A 19,563-nucleotide genomic window follows, 5' to 3' on the forward strand; every position below is an offset into this window, starting at 1 on the left:
TAGTCATAAGATGAGAAAGGAAATTCCGAACACTGAATACAAGGGCCGTAACGGGATCGGGACTCCACTCCAGGCACCAACGACACCAAGTGTTCCAAGCAGATACGTAGCATCACCAAGTCCCAGGGGCCCAGGAGTCCCAGAGGAGCTCCCTAGCCATCTGCGATAGACTGCCAACCCTCCAAGTAATCCAGAAAGAGTCCAAGGGACCTAAGGAAGATGGCCCATCACCATTAGGTGGTGCATGTTGTTCCTCAAATCTGAGAGTAGCTCTGAGATCGATGGGAGGAGAAGGGGATCCAGGTATTACAATTGTAGGAGGCCCATTAAACCAGGCCCGTAAAGCCAGAGCGGAGTCAGAAGCACCAATGATACCTGCTGGTGGCATATCTGTTACAGGACTCTGGCAATCAAAGTGAAAGAAGGGAATGTATAAGCTATTTCTAGAGGAAGGCATCTTGCGCTGCGCATGCGGTTGATATACTGCATGGCCGAGAAGTTGTTTAAGTCTGACAGGTGGTTAACTAGGCAGCGCATCGAAAATGAGTCCGCGATCAACTCCAGGCTATTGAGATGGTAGTCCACTTCCCAATCATGAACTGAACCACCTGAGGTGGGGTGAGGTCCGATTTCTCCATGCCCACCACAAAATCCCGGGACTCAAATAAAAAGGTGAAGTACAAAGGAGCCGAGCTGCCAGCAAAGGGTAGACATGTGACTTGGCAGGTCCCATTCTTCCAGAGGAAATGTGTGGAGTGCTGGCTTGTAGGATGTATTGGCACCGACAGATATGCGTCCTTCAGTCCAAAAGGATGAGCCCGTCACAAAGGCGGTGAATGCCCTCCATCTAGAAGTACTGAGAAACAACAAAGGAGCTCGATTGCTGCAGATTTATGACCGGCCACAGCTGTCTGGTCTTCTTTTTGACCAGGAAGATGGAGCTGCTGAAGCCTATGTCATACTCTGCAAATAGAACTGCGCCTTTCTTGAACAAAGTGGGCATCTCCGTGTCCATGAGCGGCTGGTGACCCCTTGCAGACACTGGAAATGGAATGCGTGAGGCCTGGACAGTCGGGGAATGGGATTCGAATATGTAACCTTAGATTGCCTGTAGTACCCAAGTGTCTCAGGACAAGTGTCTTGCCCAGACGAGACAGTGAGACACCCTGACAGCCTACAAGAGAGTCATAGGGTAATGAAGAAAACAGGACTCATCTATGGGTAATCTTGCCTTGCCATGGGCTCTGCATCCTCTACCTCACTCTACTCATTTGGGAAGAATGAAAGTGAGTGGGATCTTCAGTGGCTGAAGGACAGAAGTGGCTGGTGGCATGAACGGCTCCCCAAAAAGTAGGCCCTTAAACCCCTGCTCTGAGAGCTTGGCATCCATGAACAGAAGTACAACCACCTTTCTCTCCGTGCCTAGTGCTACGTTTGCATTGCCTAGCAGGCACAGTCCCTGCTGGTGGATGGGTCTAGAGGTATGCCCAGAAAGGGCCTTGGTCAGGGTCTACCCACTTGTTTTAGGCCAAGCGCAGGCTGCCTTTGGTACCCTTCCTGGGGTCCTGGTTGGTTCTGGTCAGGTACGTAGAGACCATAATGTCAAATCAGGGTTCAAGGTGACCATCTAGTAAGGAAGGTCAATGTCCCCCCGCATTCGCTTGCGGATCTCTTGATCCAAAGGTCTATGGATCCAGTAGTGTATGAACTGGGAGAGGTGTTCGAGGAATGACCATTCATAAGATCTGGGGTGGTGTATGGTCCGAGGGTCAACGCGTCCAACATGACCATCTCATCCCTACCCAAAGGGACCGCCAGCGAAAAAGGAAAAGTCTGAGCAAATTCGACCACCATCACCCAAACATAGGGGGAGTCCTCCCTTTCTGTTGCTGACCAGTAGTCATCATCATTCGAGGCAGATTGATCCACCTGCCACTCATCCAGGACAGATAGTGGTGGAGACACTATGGGAAGAAGCAGGAGGTGTGTAATTGACAGATAACTGAATAATGAAAATCCTGCAATATTCCAGTACACCACAAATACCGCACTGTAGGTCCCCAATGATAAATCCTCCATGGACCTACCCTGCGGAAGATAGTGGGCACAGACAAAGCAGGCCAATCAGGGGGCTGGACTAGTGACAGCCGTCTCAGTAAACTAAAGTTAGGTAATGCACACCACAAATATATAATAACTGGGGCTCACCCAGTGATAAGCCCTCCAGGGACATACCCTGTGGACGTTAGTGGGTACCAACAAAGCAGGACAATCAGGGTGCTGGAATGGTCTCCGTAAAGCAATGTCATGGTAGGTCCTGTTAGTTTTACGTAGGGGACTCACCCTTAGCGGTAATAATTATACGCCAAATACATGAGGGACGTGCACATAGAATGGGGTCACCTTAGTTATCTGATATAGATAAAGGCCAATAGGGGGCTCACCCAGTGAAGAGTCAATTGTAAGGGAGAGGGGCTCACCCTATATAATGACAAACAATAGCTATAGCCCCAAGGACACCAGCAATGTCTAAATAAGGAATGGATAGGTAAGTCCTTTATTCATTGGGACAAAGCCACCAACCATGTGAGGCAGACTGCAGGTTAAGCAGGGGGACAACCCTGTGACAGGAACAGCCCAATGTGAGTGGGCTAAAATGGGAGCATTGAGGCACAAACTACCCTTCCGAACCGTGAGCGGGTCGGACTTATGCAGGGAAAAATCATCAAGGTATCAGGGGGGATTTCCCCACTCTCCCACTGCCCGCAAGCCGCAAGGAAGTAAATCTTTAAAAGCAGCTGGGCACTGTCCACAAGAGAGTCGCGCATGACAAATAGCTATGATGGACTCGGGGGAGCATTCCACGGACCCGAGCAGCAGAAAAAACACAAGAAACAGATTAAATCAAACACATGACAAAAATACAGTAAGCCCCAAAGCCTTTAAGTAGGAAGAAAAACAAGGAAACTAAGATAGGAACAGATATATATATATATATATATATATATATATATATATATATATATATATATAAAGGCCAGGAAAGGAAAAAAGTACACGGATCAGACTCAAACACATGACAATAAATACAATAACCTCCAAATTTCTGTCAGAGAGAAATGGGGAAAATAATAACACAATAAGAAAGGAATAGATAAATATATAGGCTAAGTAAAAATACAAGGGACACAAGGGACACACAGTGACAGGCAAATAATTCATCATAAAATAGTAAGTAAATCACAAACCCACAGCAACTCACATAAAAGCAGGCAACACTCTGACCTGTGCTGGAGTGGAGCAGCAAAGAAGGAGGATGTTGTGTGTGGGGAGGGGAGTTTTATGGTATCTAACTTTTTCTGATTGGTTGTTTTTCTTTGTGTTAATGTGCTGCTTTGGAGTTCTAGTAAAGAGAAACTTAAACAAATATGAAGCCTTCGGTCATTTTATAAAATTGTCTCTCCTTTATGATACTTCACTTTTGGAAGCCCTGTGATGCCATTCACTGCCTCCAATATCTCTGTTACCTTTACCAATGTTCTAATTATATAGGTGTGTATTACTACGTCCCTGAGCTCCAGGATTTCTCTTTGCTATACATGCCACTTGTTTTTCTATAACTTTCTGTTACATAGTTACATAGTTACATAGCTGAAAAGAGACTTGCGTCCATCAAGTTCAGCCTTCCTCACATATGTTTTTTGCTGTTGATCCAAAAGAAGGCAAAAAAACAGTTTGAAGCACTTCCAATTTTGCAACAAGCTAGGAAAAAAATGTCTTCTTGACCCCAGAATGGCAGTCAGATTTATCCTTGGATCAAGCAGTTATTACCCTACATTGAAAGATTATATCCTTGAATATTCTGTTTTTACAAGTATGCATCTAGTAGCTGTTTGAACATCTGTATGGACTCTGATAAAACCACTTCTTCAGGCAGAGAATTCCACATCCTGATTGTTCTTACAGTAAAAAAACCTTTCCTTTGCCCTAGACGAAATCTTCTTTCTTCTAGTCTAAACGCATGACCTCGTGTCCTATGTAAAGTCCGGTGTGTGAATAGATTTCCACACAATGGTTTGTATTGGCCTCGAATATATTTGTATAATGTTATCATATCCCCTCTCACGCGACGTTTTTCTAAACTAAATAGGTTTAAATTTGTTAACCTTTCTTCATAGCTGATATGTTCCATTCCTTTTATTAATTTTGTAGCCCGCCTCTGCACTTTTTCTAGTGCCATAATATCCTTCTTTAGAACAGGTGCCCAAAATTGCACAGCATATTCAATGTGTGGTCTTACCAGTGATTTATAAAGAGGCAAAATGATATTCTCGTCCCGAGAATGAATGCCCTTTTTCATGCATGACAATACCCTACTGGCCTTGGCCACTGCTGATTTACATTGCACATTGTTGCATAGTTTGTTGTCTATAACAATTCCCAAGTCCTTTTCGTGTGTTGTTATCCCTAATTCGCTTCCATTAAGGGTATACGTTGCTTGTGTATTCTTTAGGCCGAAGTGCATAACTTTGCATTTTTCAACATTAAATGTCATCTGCCATTTGAGTGCCCAGTCCTCCAGTCTATCTAAATTACTCTGCAGCAAAGTAATATCTTGCTTTGTATTATTTTACAAAGTTTTGTGTCATCTGCAAACACTGAAACATGACTTTCAATGCTGTCTTCAAGATCATTTATAAACATGTTAAATAGAAGGGGTCCCAGAACAGACCCCTGAGGGACACCACTTGCCACCTCTGTCCAGCTTGAAAATTTACCATTAACGACAACTCTTTGTACTCTGTTTTTAAGCCAATGTTCTACCCAAGAACAAGCATTTCCTTTAGTTTGAACACTAATCTTCTGTGTGGAACTGTATCAAATGCCTTGGCAAAGTCCAAATAGATCACATCCACTGCAACACCCTGATCTATACTTCTACTTACTTCTTCGTAGAATGCAATCAAGTTAGTTTGACACGACCTGTGCTTCATAAAACCACGCTGATTTTGGCTGATAACCATGTTCTTCTCAAGGAATTCTTGAATATAATCCCTTAATAATCTTTCAAATATTTTACCAGCCACAGAAGTTAAGCTCACAGGTCTATAATTTCCAGGCAAGGATTTTGAACCCTTTTTGAATATAGGAACCACATCTGTCTTCCTCCAATCCTCCGGAACACTTCCTGAAAGAAAAGAATCTTGAAAGATTAAAAACAGAGGTTCCCTTATTTCTACACTTAGTTCCTTAAGTACACGTGGATGGATACCGTCAGGCCCTGGAGCTTTGTTTATATTAACTTTCTTTAGTTGCTGCAGCACCTTGTCTTGAGTTAACCAATTACAATTATTCTGCAAGTTTTTAGTAGCAATCATTTGCACATCTATTGCCATGGGTTCTTCCTTAATATATACAGAGGAGAAATAGTCATTTAAAATTCCTGCCTTTTCCTGGTCTTCATTGACTAACACCCCCGTTTCAGTTTTTAGTGTACCTACACTTTCAGCTAGTTGGGTTTGTCAGGTTTTGACCTTAGCTAGGAATTATAAAAAAGTAGCTACACAAGTATTTAGCGGGGAAATGTTATGTATATGGCCTAGTTTAACAACTCATAGTATAGCTTTACAAACTTATAGTCATGCCTAATCTGAATTTCACGCACTAGACACGCAGACTTAACTTTTAAGCGTACCACGCTTCTGACTCCATGCATTTGTAAACAAACAAACAAACAAAACAAAAAACTGTGCTGCTATATTATTGCCATACCTGTCGTAATGTGTAGATATATTATGTGTGCTCCTGCTGTTGTGGTGATGCATGCTTGTTTGTTATATTGTGCACAACAAAATAAAGAATAAAGTAATAAAAAAAAGTAAAATTGGGACACATTCCACTAGAATAACCTGATCAACTAAGGTCTATCACGCAGAAAGTAAATTAGAGGATTTACTAAAAACTGCTGATTAATTATTAGAATCTACTTAGAACAACAATTATATTTTAAACCTGTTGAACATTTAACAGGAACTTTGTTATTAGCTGTAACGGATCCGCTGGCACCCCGACCGGGCTGACGGATGCTCTTAGTGCTTTCCGAGGACTCCATGCACTCTGCCCGACACCATAACCACTGCAGACCCCACGAAACGCCGCAGCTTGGTTGGGGTCTCACCGTCTCCACCCACTCTGGGCCCAAGACCAGGGTCCAGCTTCCAGTAGGTGGACCTCTCCGAATTCCAGAGAGCAGGAACAAAAACAAGCTTTTAGCAGAGCTTAGTGATTATACCCTGGGGAGTATAGTGATTATAGCAATCCCCAGAGTGTAGTTCTCCAATCCCCGAAACATGAGCCGAAACTTTATGAAGGTCCAAGATGATCTGAGGTGCTAGCACACCCAGTCTGGCTTTTATTACAGTTGTTGCAAATACAGGACCGCCCACAGGGAGGGATAAAATAACCAATCATATCACAGTTACATCCCACATATTCCCTCCCCTTATCCTGAGAGGAAACCCAATTATACATACAGTTAAAACATACTTTTTACCCAACTTTTATAACTCTAAAACCATACATCCAATCTCCATAATCCAAATTACATATTCAGACTCAGCATACTTTAAACATAAACATTCTCAAAAATCATACAAATCCCTCCAGTAGATAAAAAGTTACACGGAAGTCCTTTTATGACCGACCACAAGCACATTTTCTTGCCCAAAACAGTTCCATGGATTTGGGCTGTGCGGTCAGTCAATTTCCTGCATAAAAAACGTCTAAGTCCCGTTCGAAGTGTTGCCGGTACTTCGACTTTAGTCGAAGTGTCGAAGCGGAGACGATGGTAAGGGTCGGCGGTGTTCGACATTAAAATGGACGCCACCACGTGGACTTCGACAACTTCGGTAACTTCGGCAACTTCGGCACTTCGGCTGCATCCGAAGTGCCATATAAAAAGTGCCAATCCTTCTCCCACAATAATTAAAGGGCCAGAATGAGTGACATGCACTCTGTTAGGGCCGAACACTGTTTTTAAAGGGCCCAATCTCCAAGGGCTATAGTCCAAAGGTAGGAGGCGGGCAAACAGGCTTCTCCAATGCCCAGTGGCGAGGTTGGTTTCGTCACATTAGCATTCTGGGTAAACATATATATTTCATTGTCTTTACCTTCAAACAAACATATTATGAGCCTTCTGTCTGACATATAATTCAAACTTTAACTAGTTTCAATGTAATGGAAAGTATTTAAGAGCAAGACAAATATTAAACATCCAACAGGTCACAATTATATTGTTTGTTTCTGATAGAGTTATTCATTAAAGTGAAAATTCAAAGTGATTTTCCCATTACAACAAGGAACCCATAATGACATTATCCAAACAGCAATTCAAAACCGCATGTAAAAAAAACTAATTAAAATGTTACATATAAGCAAAAAGTCAAATCATTTAAATATTTAAAGTGGCAAAAAATGATAATGTTACGTTCTATATGAATATTCATACGTAAGAAACTAGAATAATGGATTCAGTAAGTTTAGATAATTAAAGAGACAACGCATTATACTGGCAACTTACTTCATTACATCCAACAGTGAAAAGGGAAAGTTTACAGTTTCTAGCATTAAAATAAGATGCACATTATTATGCAGGAATCAAATCATATTTGTGCAAAATAATAAAAAAAGAGGAAACACTCAAAGAGGAAAAATTATAGAGTATGAAACATTGTTCAATTGCTGGAAATTAGTTATCTCTGAATTTGATATCATATTAGGAATGCTTGTTTAGAGGAGAAAAAAGTATCAAGATATTCTCCCATTGTAATAACTGTGACCTGGAGTTTTTAATTTCAAGGAATACAAAAACAGCAGTTACTAAACAGGAGTTGGACATTCACTAGTCACAGAAATGAACTCACAGAATATTGTTATTTCTTGTGAAATTTAAAAGAACCCTACTAATTTCACTTTTGATTATAACTGAAAATATTTCAGTCTGCACTAATTGTTTCCTGTCTAGGCTAGAACTATGCACAGAAAAAACATTTGGTGCAGCCGAATCACTAATTTGGATTACTATTGGCACTGCATATGTTTCTGAGCTACATTTCCAATAATGATAAAAAACATACATCAAAATTAACACAAAAATTGTCCCAGTCCCCTGACTGGAACTCCATAGAAAACCTGTGGGTTGAACTAAAGAGAAGAGTCCACCAGCGTCGACCTTGGAATTTGAAGGTTTTGGAGAGATTCTGTATGGCGGTATGGCCTCAGATCCCTCGCTGTGTATTCTACAACCAAATCAGGCATCATACGAGAAAACTCTGAGATGTTTTCTTGTCATATCGAGGTAGCATAAAGTATTGACTAAAAGGGTGCCTATAATTGTGCCACGCATAATGAACACAGTTGTTTTTTTGTTGTTTTTTTAATAAACCTGTGTTGTATTTGCAATTGTTTGATATCAATGGGAGCAGTTTTTTTGTGTATGTTTTTGAACAAAAAAAATCAAAAGATTAAACAATAAAAATGTCCACAGCCGGGGGGCGGGGCTTAACCGCCATGCTAGACGGACGCACTTAATGTGAGCTCCTGGCAAAATTATAAAACCGAGCAAAATAAACCAACTCAACCCTCAAGCAATCGAGACAACTCCGGTTGGAGACAATCAGCGACACATTTGGAGGCATTTAGCTGCTCGAGTGGTGGTTTTACCCCGTCACAGCTCTGAGGTCTACCTGTGGGGGCAGCTAGGGAGAAACGGCTGATCTCCCTGCTGAGCATCCTGTCGGGGCAAGGAGAGGTGAGGGGGCCCCCGTTCTCCCCCTGCCAGTGAGGGACATCCCGGTACTCACTCTTCGAATTCTCAAACTAAAGGGACAGCTGCAACACAGCAACAGCCCCTGCACTCTCAGGCATCCTGTACAGTCACCACTAAAATGGCGGACACACCATGTGAATGCAGTCTGGAGACATCGATGAGGCGCCTGGACAAAATCTTCGCCAACTTTTGGCTCAAACTTGCTGACAGGCACAAGAATCGTGTGAAAGAGGAGCAGAGCGACAGCCCACTGCAAGGCTCATCTCCTGATACTTACCGTTCCACGCCTGACCTCGCGGGGCAAACAATCTCCAAACCACGCTGCTTGCACCTGCGGAAGAGACCCGACTGGCCCTCTGGCATTTACCGGAGACACAAGATGACTAACGCTCATCACCGCAGCACCGGGCAGAGAGCCGCAAGGGGGAACTCCCCGACGCACATCACGCACCTCCGGAGGAAGAAACCTCAAGACCCAGCAAACACTAAACCGCACCGGCACACAAGTATCGGAGACACACACAGCCGGACCAGCATGAACCGTATTCCCACTCAAGCCCGGAGCAGACAGAGTGGCAAACTATGGATCACTGGGACTTTTACTAGCCGAGGAGGCTGGGGATAGGGTGAACTTTTCAGTTATTCAGCATTTCAGTTACTGTCTTGCATTTATTTCAAGCATTCTATTATATGTGACTGACATGCATTAACCCCTGTCTAGATTGTTGGCACTATATCCTCCTTTCACTTAACCTTCACTTTACCTATGCAGGGCTGATGGCATCTAGAGGTCAGGGCAATAGGTCCTAGCACAAATAATAATGTATATACTGTATAAGCCTTCTATCCCTATCTTCCATGACCTGCTATCACTCCTCTCATGAATAACACTGTCATATTTCATGTACCAGATTAATGCTTAAAAAGGAACTTCAAGTGTTATCTTCAGCTTCAAACTGAATCTGGGCTAATCTATCAGACCTCAACAACAGTGCTATTGCAGAGTGCCCCAACTGTTAACTGTTACCTAACATCTAGTCTCAACGTATTGTTCCTTAATCTATCGCCAAAAAAAAAGTGCTGTTAAATTGATTGCACAGTGCACAAATATTAATACGTGATGTAGTGAGGGGAGGAGTAGACGGATATAGATACCATGGTTTACCTTCATAGCACTCAGCTGTTACAGTGCTGCTGGTTTCATAATCGCAATACACGTCTAGCCTTGTAGTGGTACAGCTGTACAATATGCAAAGATGGGTAGTACTTAGTCTGTTCCACCACAGCCCCAAAGCATGCAGAGGCTGATTCTTCTTGAAGTGTGGTACCATGCACACTTCTCTCGCATTCATATCATGTCACCATTCACCAACCTCACTTAGCGCATGTTTGCTTTGAAACCCCTCATGTGATATTATTACTACTATACCTACAGAATTGCATGTTATGTTTTCTTTTAACTCCTACGACCTGTAACTAGATGTGAATGTTTAGCTTGTTGATATCTACACTTAAAAAAAAAATGTGCCACCACCTTAATACCATATATGTATACTGCTAGGATATTATTGTGCTTGCTTATGCTGATGTGGTATCGTAAGCTATTTTGTTATCTTGTGCACAACAAAAATAAAGAATAAAAAAAAAAAATGTCCACAGCCTTCTTTGCTCATATTTATCTAGGGTGACAATATTAGTGAAGGACACTGTACATACACACATATATATATATATATATATATATATATATATATATATATATATATATATATATATATATATATATATATATATATATCCCTCTAAATACACACACAGCATATTCATACATATTCTAAAAGTACCCATGTATTTATAATGCAGATACAAATTTAACTAATACGTACGCAAATGCCCACACCGTAACAGTAGAGTATTAAGTGTGCCTACCAGGATTAAAATTCTAAATTCTTTATCTGAATATTTACGGTTTAAGGTGTATGCCCAGTGCCTATGAAATAAAACCAAAATCATTTAAGATGTAATTAGTGCCAGTGCATGATATCATCAGATAGTGTAATGCTTAAATTAAATTGTGGCAACTTTTGCTGAACAAAAATTAGTCTACTGAAAGCATGCCACAGCAGCCTGGGACTGATGAAGATGATTAAGTTTACTTATAAGGTATAAACATGGAAAGAAGCTTTAAGGCCTGAAGTGCTTATAAGGTATGCTGAAGCCTTTAACATTCATTGAAAAATCTTAAGTAATTGAGCCATAATTAAGGTAAATAAAGATGCTAGTTAAGTGTCAGATACTTTTGCCAAATGGGAGCATGTAGCATGGTAGGAATGAGATCTCAGGGCCAAACAGATGTAGCATAATAGAGCTTCGAAAATAATTTTACATAGTTACGTAGGCTGAAAAGAGACTTGTGTCCATCAAGTTCAGCCTTCCTCACATCTGTTTGTTGCTGTTGATCCAAAATAGGGCACAAATAAACCCAGTTTAAAGCACTTCCAATTTTGCAACAAACTAGGAAAAACTAGAATGGCAGTCAGATTTATCCTTGAACCAAGAAGAGATTACCCTACAGTTGAAAAAATATATAATTAAATATTATGTTTTTGCAAGTATGCATCTAGTGCTGTTCAAACATCTGTACAGACTGTGATAAAACCACTACTTCAGGCAGAGAATTACACATCCATATTGTTCTTGCGGTAAAAAGACCTTACCTTTGCCTTAAACTAAATCTTCTTTCTTTCAGTCTAAATGCATGACCTTGTGTCCTATGTAAGGTCCTGTTTGTGAATAGATTTTCACACAATGGTTTGTAATGACCCTAGATATATTTTTATAATGTTATAATTTCCCATCTGAAGTGATGTTTTTCGAAACTAAAGAGGATTACATTTGTTAACCTTTCTTCATAGTTAAAATGTTCCATTTCTTTTATTCATTTTGTAGTCAACCTTTTTTCCAGTGAAATAATATCCTTCTTTAGAACAGGTGCCCAAAATTGCACAGCATATTCAAAATATGGTCTTACAAGTGATTTATAAAGCAAAAGGCCCAGCTGTAATTGCAAGTAAGAAAGGATATCGACAGACATATCATATAGAATTTAATGAGTGTTGTATGAGATAGCTTGTACAAGTTCAGATTTTGTGGCCCTGTCCAATCTGGGTGATGATGCAAACTCATATCGCTGTATTAGCCATTGTCCTGCTTTTCCTTTTTGAACAAATGCTCTCTCAGTAGCCATCCACTGGTTTAAGGTGGTGGTTAGGAGCCTTGGTGAGGAGTGCTCACACCATGCTGCTACTCAGGGTGGCAGGCAGGACATACTCAATTTGCATTATTTAGCATCATTTCACAGCATGAATGTACAAAGACGCATATTCTCAACCAAGATTTGTACCTTCAGTCATCATCTTCACTTGTAAATATGACTTCATAATAATGTAAAACTTAAATCTACACACATTCAATGATCTAAACCACAATTTCATAGTTATATCACTCATTTAAGAAAGAAATTCAAGTCAAATGGCTTTTTTCCCCCATCTCTAGTTGTAAGATATTGAGTCATTTCATTGATTCTATTGCATAAATACAAATACATTTTAGAATGTTATGCTCTTTAAACACATACAGATCTGAAAACGGAATAATCTGCGCTATAAAAGAAGTTAACAGATTTACTTTGTGGCATTTAAGCTGCTCTTTTATTCTCCGAGAAGAATAATTGATCAGTTGAGTAATTGCTTAAAGAAGTGAACAGCAAAGAGTAATGAAAGCACATCCAACTGTCAGTTGGTTTAACACATTTTAAAGGTTTGACTGCCATTGAATAATCCTTTTTCAAGTAGCACCAGATGTTTTAATTAAAATGAATCCTGACCACCACAGTCTCATTGCAGAACAAAAAAAATAAAGATCTTTCCAGACAAGAAGTCAAAGTGAAACATTGTGAGTTTCCTTCTAAATAACATTTTATAGATAAAACTATGCAAACAGTTAATTGCTTTAATATCTTCTAGAACTTGGGTCAAGGTTGATATCATTAAATTAATGTACTGTGCAGTCGATAAAAGGAAGACGTTTTAAATTGCACAAGTGCTCACCTTTGCGTTGAGCTTCATCTAGTATTTACTGGAGATTTCTTTTTTACATTGACATGTTTTTTTATTCCTTGAATGAAATAATTCATGTTGTGAAATTCTGAACACTAACTTATTGTAGCGTTTGCAGAGGAACTTCAAGGGGTCTGTTCATTCATAATGGGTAGTATAGAATAGAGAAAAAATATATTTTCTTATCACCCGAGGAAAAAAAAAATCCATCTATTTTAAATCTTTAAAATGTTTATAATACAATAAATATGAAGTAATATCAAAAATATGTTCAACAAAGTTCAATGGGTGTAAGGAAATATATTTACTTAAAAGCTGTTTTGTTGAGCTGACAATTAGCATAAAATCCCGGACCTCAAGTAACTGTGTCTTTCACTAAAGTGATAATTGTCACAAATCCAAACTAAATATCAAATGTAAGGCCATGTTAGCTGAATTGGAAGCATTGCTTATTTGCATTGAGAATATTTACAGTTCAGCTATTGATCCCTTAAATGGACACTCCAGCACACCTTTTGCTTGCTAAAAAGCTTTATGTTGGAAGAGTTTGACCCACATTTTTATTTTGCAAAATGTGCAGATTTCAATAGAAATTGTCCCTTTTATAAATAAACTTGGTTACACCTCCTGGCTTTCAAGCGGACAACCGGTCCAATTACTTCCTGGTTTGGTTAGGTCAGTGGAGCTATGCTCAAGAGCCAGCAATTGCCCAGAGGAAATCTGTAAATCTGTGATTGAACAGTTACAGAATGTCTGAGCTGGGTTAGAAGAGAAGGACATGCAAAGGCTGCAGACATTGGGCATGCAGGTTTAGCAAGCCCAATGAAAAAAAAAATGTACACAGGTGGTCCTCACTTTGCGACCTACCTCTTTTGCGACAGCTCGCACTTACGATCAGCTCTCTAGCATGGGGATTCAGGGGATTCCCCACATTAGAGAGCTGGTTTATGTTTGAGAAATTTCCCCTGAACATAGACTCGAGGGATTACCTGCTCTGGTGCGTATGTCTACATTCAGGGAAATTTCCTCGAACATAGACTCGAGGGATTACCTGCTCTGGTGCGTATGTCTACATTCAGGGAAATTTCCCCAAACATAGAAAAATGCACCAGAGTAGGGAATCCCTCTAATCTATGTTCGGAAAATGTTACCTGAACATAGATTTGAGGAATCACCTGCTCTGCTGCGCTTGTCTATGTTCGAGAAATTTCCCCGAACATAGACCTGCACTGGTGAGCATGTGCCTCACTTACCGACCAATTTATTTTATGACCGGGTTGTAAGAACGGAACCCAGTTGGTAAGTGAGGAGTAGTGATGTACCAACTTGTTCGCCGGCGAATAGTTCCCGGCGAACTTAGCGTGTTCGCGTTCGCCACGGCGGGCGAACATATGCGATGTTCGGTCCACCCCCTATTAATTTACTAATACTAAGTAAAAATTACTTAGTATTAGTAAATTGTGCCCCTACTCGCAATACCGCGAGTAGGGGCATGTCTATTAAACAGTGAGCAGCCTGTGGCTGCTCACTGTTAAAAAAAAACAAAAACGGGGTGGGGGACCTAAAAATCACAATAAGAGGGGGACCTATTGTCCCCCCGGCCCCCACCCCTGAGCGGCGGGTGGGGGCCCTAAAATGAACAATAAGGGGGGACCTATTGTCCCCCCCGGCCCCCACCCCTGAGCGGCGGGTGGGGGCCCTACAAATAACAATTAGGGGGGACCTATTGTCCCCCCCGGCCCCCACCCCTGAGCGGTGGGTGGGGGCCCTAAATACAAAGGGGGGTGCCCTTGTTAACCCTTCCCCCCCCAAAAAAAGATCTACCTACCTACCCGCCTCACCCTAAAAATAATGAGGGGGGGACCTTTAACTAAAACCCTGTAAAAAAAAATAGATAAAAACAACTTACCATTTGATGTTTTCTTTCTTCTACAATCTTCTTTTTTCAGCCCCAAAAAAGGCCCAAAAAAAAACCATAATAACCGACGCAATTAAAAATAAAAAAATAAAAACGACCGCACAAAAAAATAATCCATCTTCACTCATGGAGGGCTCCGCGCAGACTGAGCTCTGCAGGGCGGGGGAAGGCTTATAAAGCCTTGCCACGCCCTGCAATTAGGCTAAGAACACTCTGATTGGCTGGTTTAAGCCAATCAGAGTGCTCTTTGTCATTTTACACAGCGTGGGAAAATTCCAAAGAACTTTCCCACGCGTGTAAAATGACACAGAGCACTGTTATTGGATGGCTTGAAATCCATCCAATCACAGTGCTCTGTGTCATTTTACACAGTGTGGGAAAAATCAATTTCCCCACGCTGTGTAAAATGACACAGAGCACTGTGATTGGATGGATTTCAAGCCATCCAATCACAGTGCTCTGTGTCATTTTACACAGCGTGTGAAAGATCAATTTTCCCACGCTGTGTAAAATGACACAGAGCACTGTGATTGGATGGATTTCAAGCCATCCAATAACAGTGCTCTGTGTCATTTTACACGCGTGGGAAAGTTCTTTGGAATTTTCCCACGCTGTGTAAAATGACAAAGAGCACTCTGATTGGCTTAAACCAGCCAATCAGAGTGTTCTTAGCCTAATTGCAGGGCGTGGCAAGGCTTTATAAGCCTTCCCCCGCCCTGCAGAGCTCACTCTGCGCGGAGCCCTCCATGGGTGAAGATGGATTATTTTTTTGTGCGGTCGTTTTTTTTTTGTTTTGTTTTTTATTGCGTCGGTTATTATGGGGTTTTTTTTGGCCTTTTTTGGGGCTGAAAAAAGAAGATTGTAGAAGAAAGAAAACATCAAATGGTAAGTTGTTTTTATCTATTTTTTTTTTACAGGGTTTTAGTTAAAGGTCCCCCCCCCTCATTATTTTTAGGGTGAGGGGGTAGGTAGGTAGATATTTTTTTTTTTTGGGGGGGGGAAGGGTTAACAGGGGCACCCCCCCTCCCTTTGTATTTAGGGCCCCCACCCACCGCTCAGGGATGGGGGCGGGGGGGAACAATAGGTCCCCCCCTTATTGTTAATTTTAGGGCCCCCACCCACCGCTCAGGGGTGGGGGCCGGGGGGGACAATAGGTCCCCCCTTATTGTTAATTTTAGGGCCCCCACCCACCGCTCAGGGGTGGGGGCCGCGGGGGACAATAGGTCCCCCCCCCCTTATTGTTAATTTTAGGGCCCCCACCCACCGCCCAGGGGTGGGGGCCGGGGGGGACAATAGGTCCCCCCCTTATTGTTATTTTTAGGGCCCCCACCCGCTGCCCAGGGGTGGGGGCCGGTGGGGGGGACAGTAGCCCCCCCCTCATTATCTTTATGGCCCCCACCCGCCGCCCAGGGGTGGGGGCCGGGGGGGACAGTAGCCCCCCCCTCATTATCATTATGGCCCCCACCCGCCGCACAGGGGTGGGGGCCGGGGCGGAGGACAGTAGGTCCCCCCCCCTCATTATCATTATGGCCCCCACCCGAACCCAGGGGTGGGGGCCGGGGGGGGGAAGGAGAGTAGGTCTCCTCCCCCCCCCCTTCAACCACTATTGTGGGTTTTAAAATTCGCCTGCCTATTGAAGGCTATGGCGGTTCACACGGTTCGCCGGTTCGCGAACATTTGCGGACGTTCCGGACGAAAATTCTATGTTCGCGACATCACTAGTGAGGAGCATCTGTAATTAAATGCAAATAGCAAGTGGCCATTTGGGATATATCTAGTTAACAGAGATTTTTATTTATTTTATATCTGGGCAGTGGAGCGTTCCTTTAAATTGGAACTTCACTTTGAATTCCTATCTATTCTCACTTTAGTAAATAAACCTGTGAGGTGGATTAGTTTTTGGTCTCAGTTTGTATGAAAGCTATTTATCACGGGATACAAATAAATGTTACTTACATAGTTACATAGTAGTCTAGGTTGAAAAAAGACTAAAGTCCATCTAGGTTACTGGCATTTTTTAATTAAAATACCAGTGAAAGGGTTAATATTTTTAAACAGCAATAAAGAAAAAAAAAATCCTTCTTCACTTAGGTGTCACTCCTTGACCTTTGTTTTCCTGTCCCAATCACCCAATTTGACCTTTACATTTGCTTGCCTGTTAATTATTACACATTTGGTAAAGTAATTGAGAAATTTGAACTCACAAAATTTAATTTATAGAGGTAACTGGAAATAATTATTTGCCTAAAAAATTATTTAAAACATGTATACATCTCAAATGTGGCAATGAAACTTTAAATAAAAAGGCGTAGTCATAGAGACACTCACTTCATATTTGAAGGTCCATTACGTAGTTGTTCAAGTGGATACCTACTGTTCCTATGACTCCTGGAGTATCAAGTCTAAGGAAACACTGCAATACTGCTTAAAGTGGTAATGTTGTTTGCTGTATTTACACATTTATTCTGTCAATGCAATCTAAACAATATTACCTAAACTGTTTGTCTTCAATTATTGCATGTTTAACATTTTGACATTTTGTAGCTCTCCAATCCAGTAATCTTGATTTATATTTTTTTAAATTAAAATTGAAATAATTTCTCTCCTGTATCTATGGTTTAACTATAAATGGAAATTTAATTTGAGGATTTCTTTGAGTATTTACATTGGATCTGCTATTATTTTGGTTTAGTAATTAAAGGGAAACGCTAGTTCTTGACCTGACGAAATAAGGAGAAAGATTTATTTATATGCATGCATGTATTTATAACATAGAATCTGGTAAAATCATTAATGAGTTACTCCTAAAAGTGAGTACCTGCAAGTTTAAAGATTACATTTGCCTCTCTCATGCCTGGTGATGGGTATGGCCATGTGCTCCCAGCACCAGTCATCAATTAAACATCAAATAAACAATCTCTGCACTTCCAAACAGGTCCTTGTCCCCTCACTCACCTAGCTCGCTCTCCCACGCCGCATCTCTCACTCACTCCACAAGGATACCATGTCAGGGCGCAACCCCCCAGGCAGCACAGTCAGTTCAATAACTCGCACCGACCGCTCAAGTTCATACCAACAGCACCAACGGCACTTACCTGAAACAGAAGGAAGAACTCCATGCATATGAATGCAACCTCTGTTCATGTGATTGCTGCTCACCTATACTGCAGACAGAACTCCATTCATGCAGACACCAGCTCCCGAACACAGCAAGAACAGAAGTCTGTTCCTGAGAACACTGCTGCTTCCACGTGCTGCCACACAGAAGGTAGAATTTCAGGAGAATTGCAGGGTGCACGCGCGCCGACACGGAGCCTTTTAAAGGTGCTGGATGTGGAGATCAGATTGGAACCTCAATTAACAAGACCAGCCACTTCCCCTATTTAAGTTGCACACACCCTTCACTCTTCGCTCAGTTTTATTGTGCTCCTGATTGTGTAAAGACCTTCAGAGACACTCTTGTTGTATCCTGATCCTATAAAATCTGTGTGAGTGGAGCGCCAAATCAAACTGCTCTATATATAGCAGATGAGAGAAAGGGTAAAACAAATAGGAAACCTAACCACCTATTAATTAAAATACAGAAAAAATATAACGAAATACCCTTAATCTCTGTCAATATACAAAATATCTGTCTAGAAGATCATATATTATAGTAGAATATACTCTTATTGAGTGACAATATATATGTACATGAAAAAAATAGTCACACAGAAAAAAAAATTATATATAAATAAAAAAAACTGAATGAAACAGACTTAAATGCAAATAAAAGTCCAGTGATAAGTCTCACTAAGTCCATGCCCCTACGACTGTAACCAGTATATTTCCACTCTCTACTGACTCGGGACACTGAGTAATACATTTAAGGTCGGCACTTCTCATGCTCTCTCTGTTTAAGAGATCATACAGACGAAAGAAAGCTTGTTTAGTTTTTATTTGTTAATTTTTATGTCTTATGAGCTATGACTCTAATAAATAATTTTTTTAGCACTAAACCTTTTGCTGGTGTATTAGTGTATACTACAAATATAGGATCTATTAACTAATTTTTGTTTTTTCCGTCATTTATTTTTCATGAATTGGAGTTATATCATGGCATAACAGCATCCAGGGAGATTACCTGGATTTAACCAACAATACATACTTATCACTGGACTTTTATTTGCATTTAAGTCTGATTCATTCAGTTTTTTTATTTATATATGTTTTTGTTCTGTGTGACTATTTTTTTGTACATATATATTGTCACTCAATTAGAGTATATTCTACTATAAGATTTGATCTTCTAGACAGATATTTTGTATATTGACAGAGATTAAGGGTATTTCGTTATATTTTTTATGTATCCTGATCCTGTTCCTGATTTTGACCCTTGCCTGTATCATCACTTCTAAACCTGTGCCGCCTGTCCTGACCTTTGGCTTCCCTGACTATTCTCTTCATCTGATCCTTTGGTACTGCCAACTTGGTTCTTTGCCTTCAGCATCTATCTGCATTTTGGGCTCTATCCACTAAACTGTGTTCCCGACACAAGCCCATGTTGGCAAATTTTGCTTTCTGAGATTCAGAAGTATAACACCCAGTGGTTTGATTGGCAGTGCTTTAAATTGTGTCTACAAGCTATTTTAAAAGTGTTAGTTTGTCAGTTTATTAAATTAGTTTAATATAAAGATGCAGGGGTGGTAACCTGTCACCAT

The sequence above is a fragment of the Pelobates fuscus genome, chromosome 9, assembly GCF_036172605.1.
Source record: "Pelobates fuscus isolate aPelFus1 chromosome 9, aPelFus1.pri, whole genome shotgun sequence".
Taxonomy (NCBI): domain Eukaryota; kingdom Metazoa; phylum Chordata; class Amphibia; order Anura; family Pelobatidae; genus Pelobates; species Pelobates fuscus.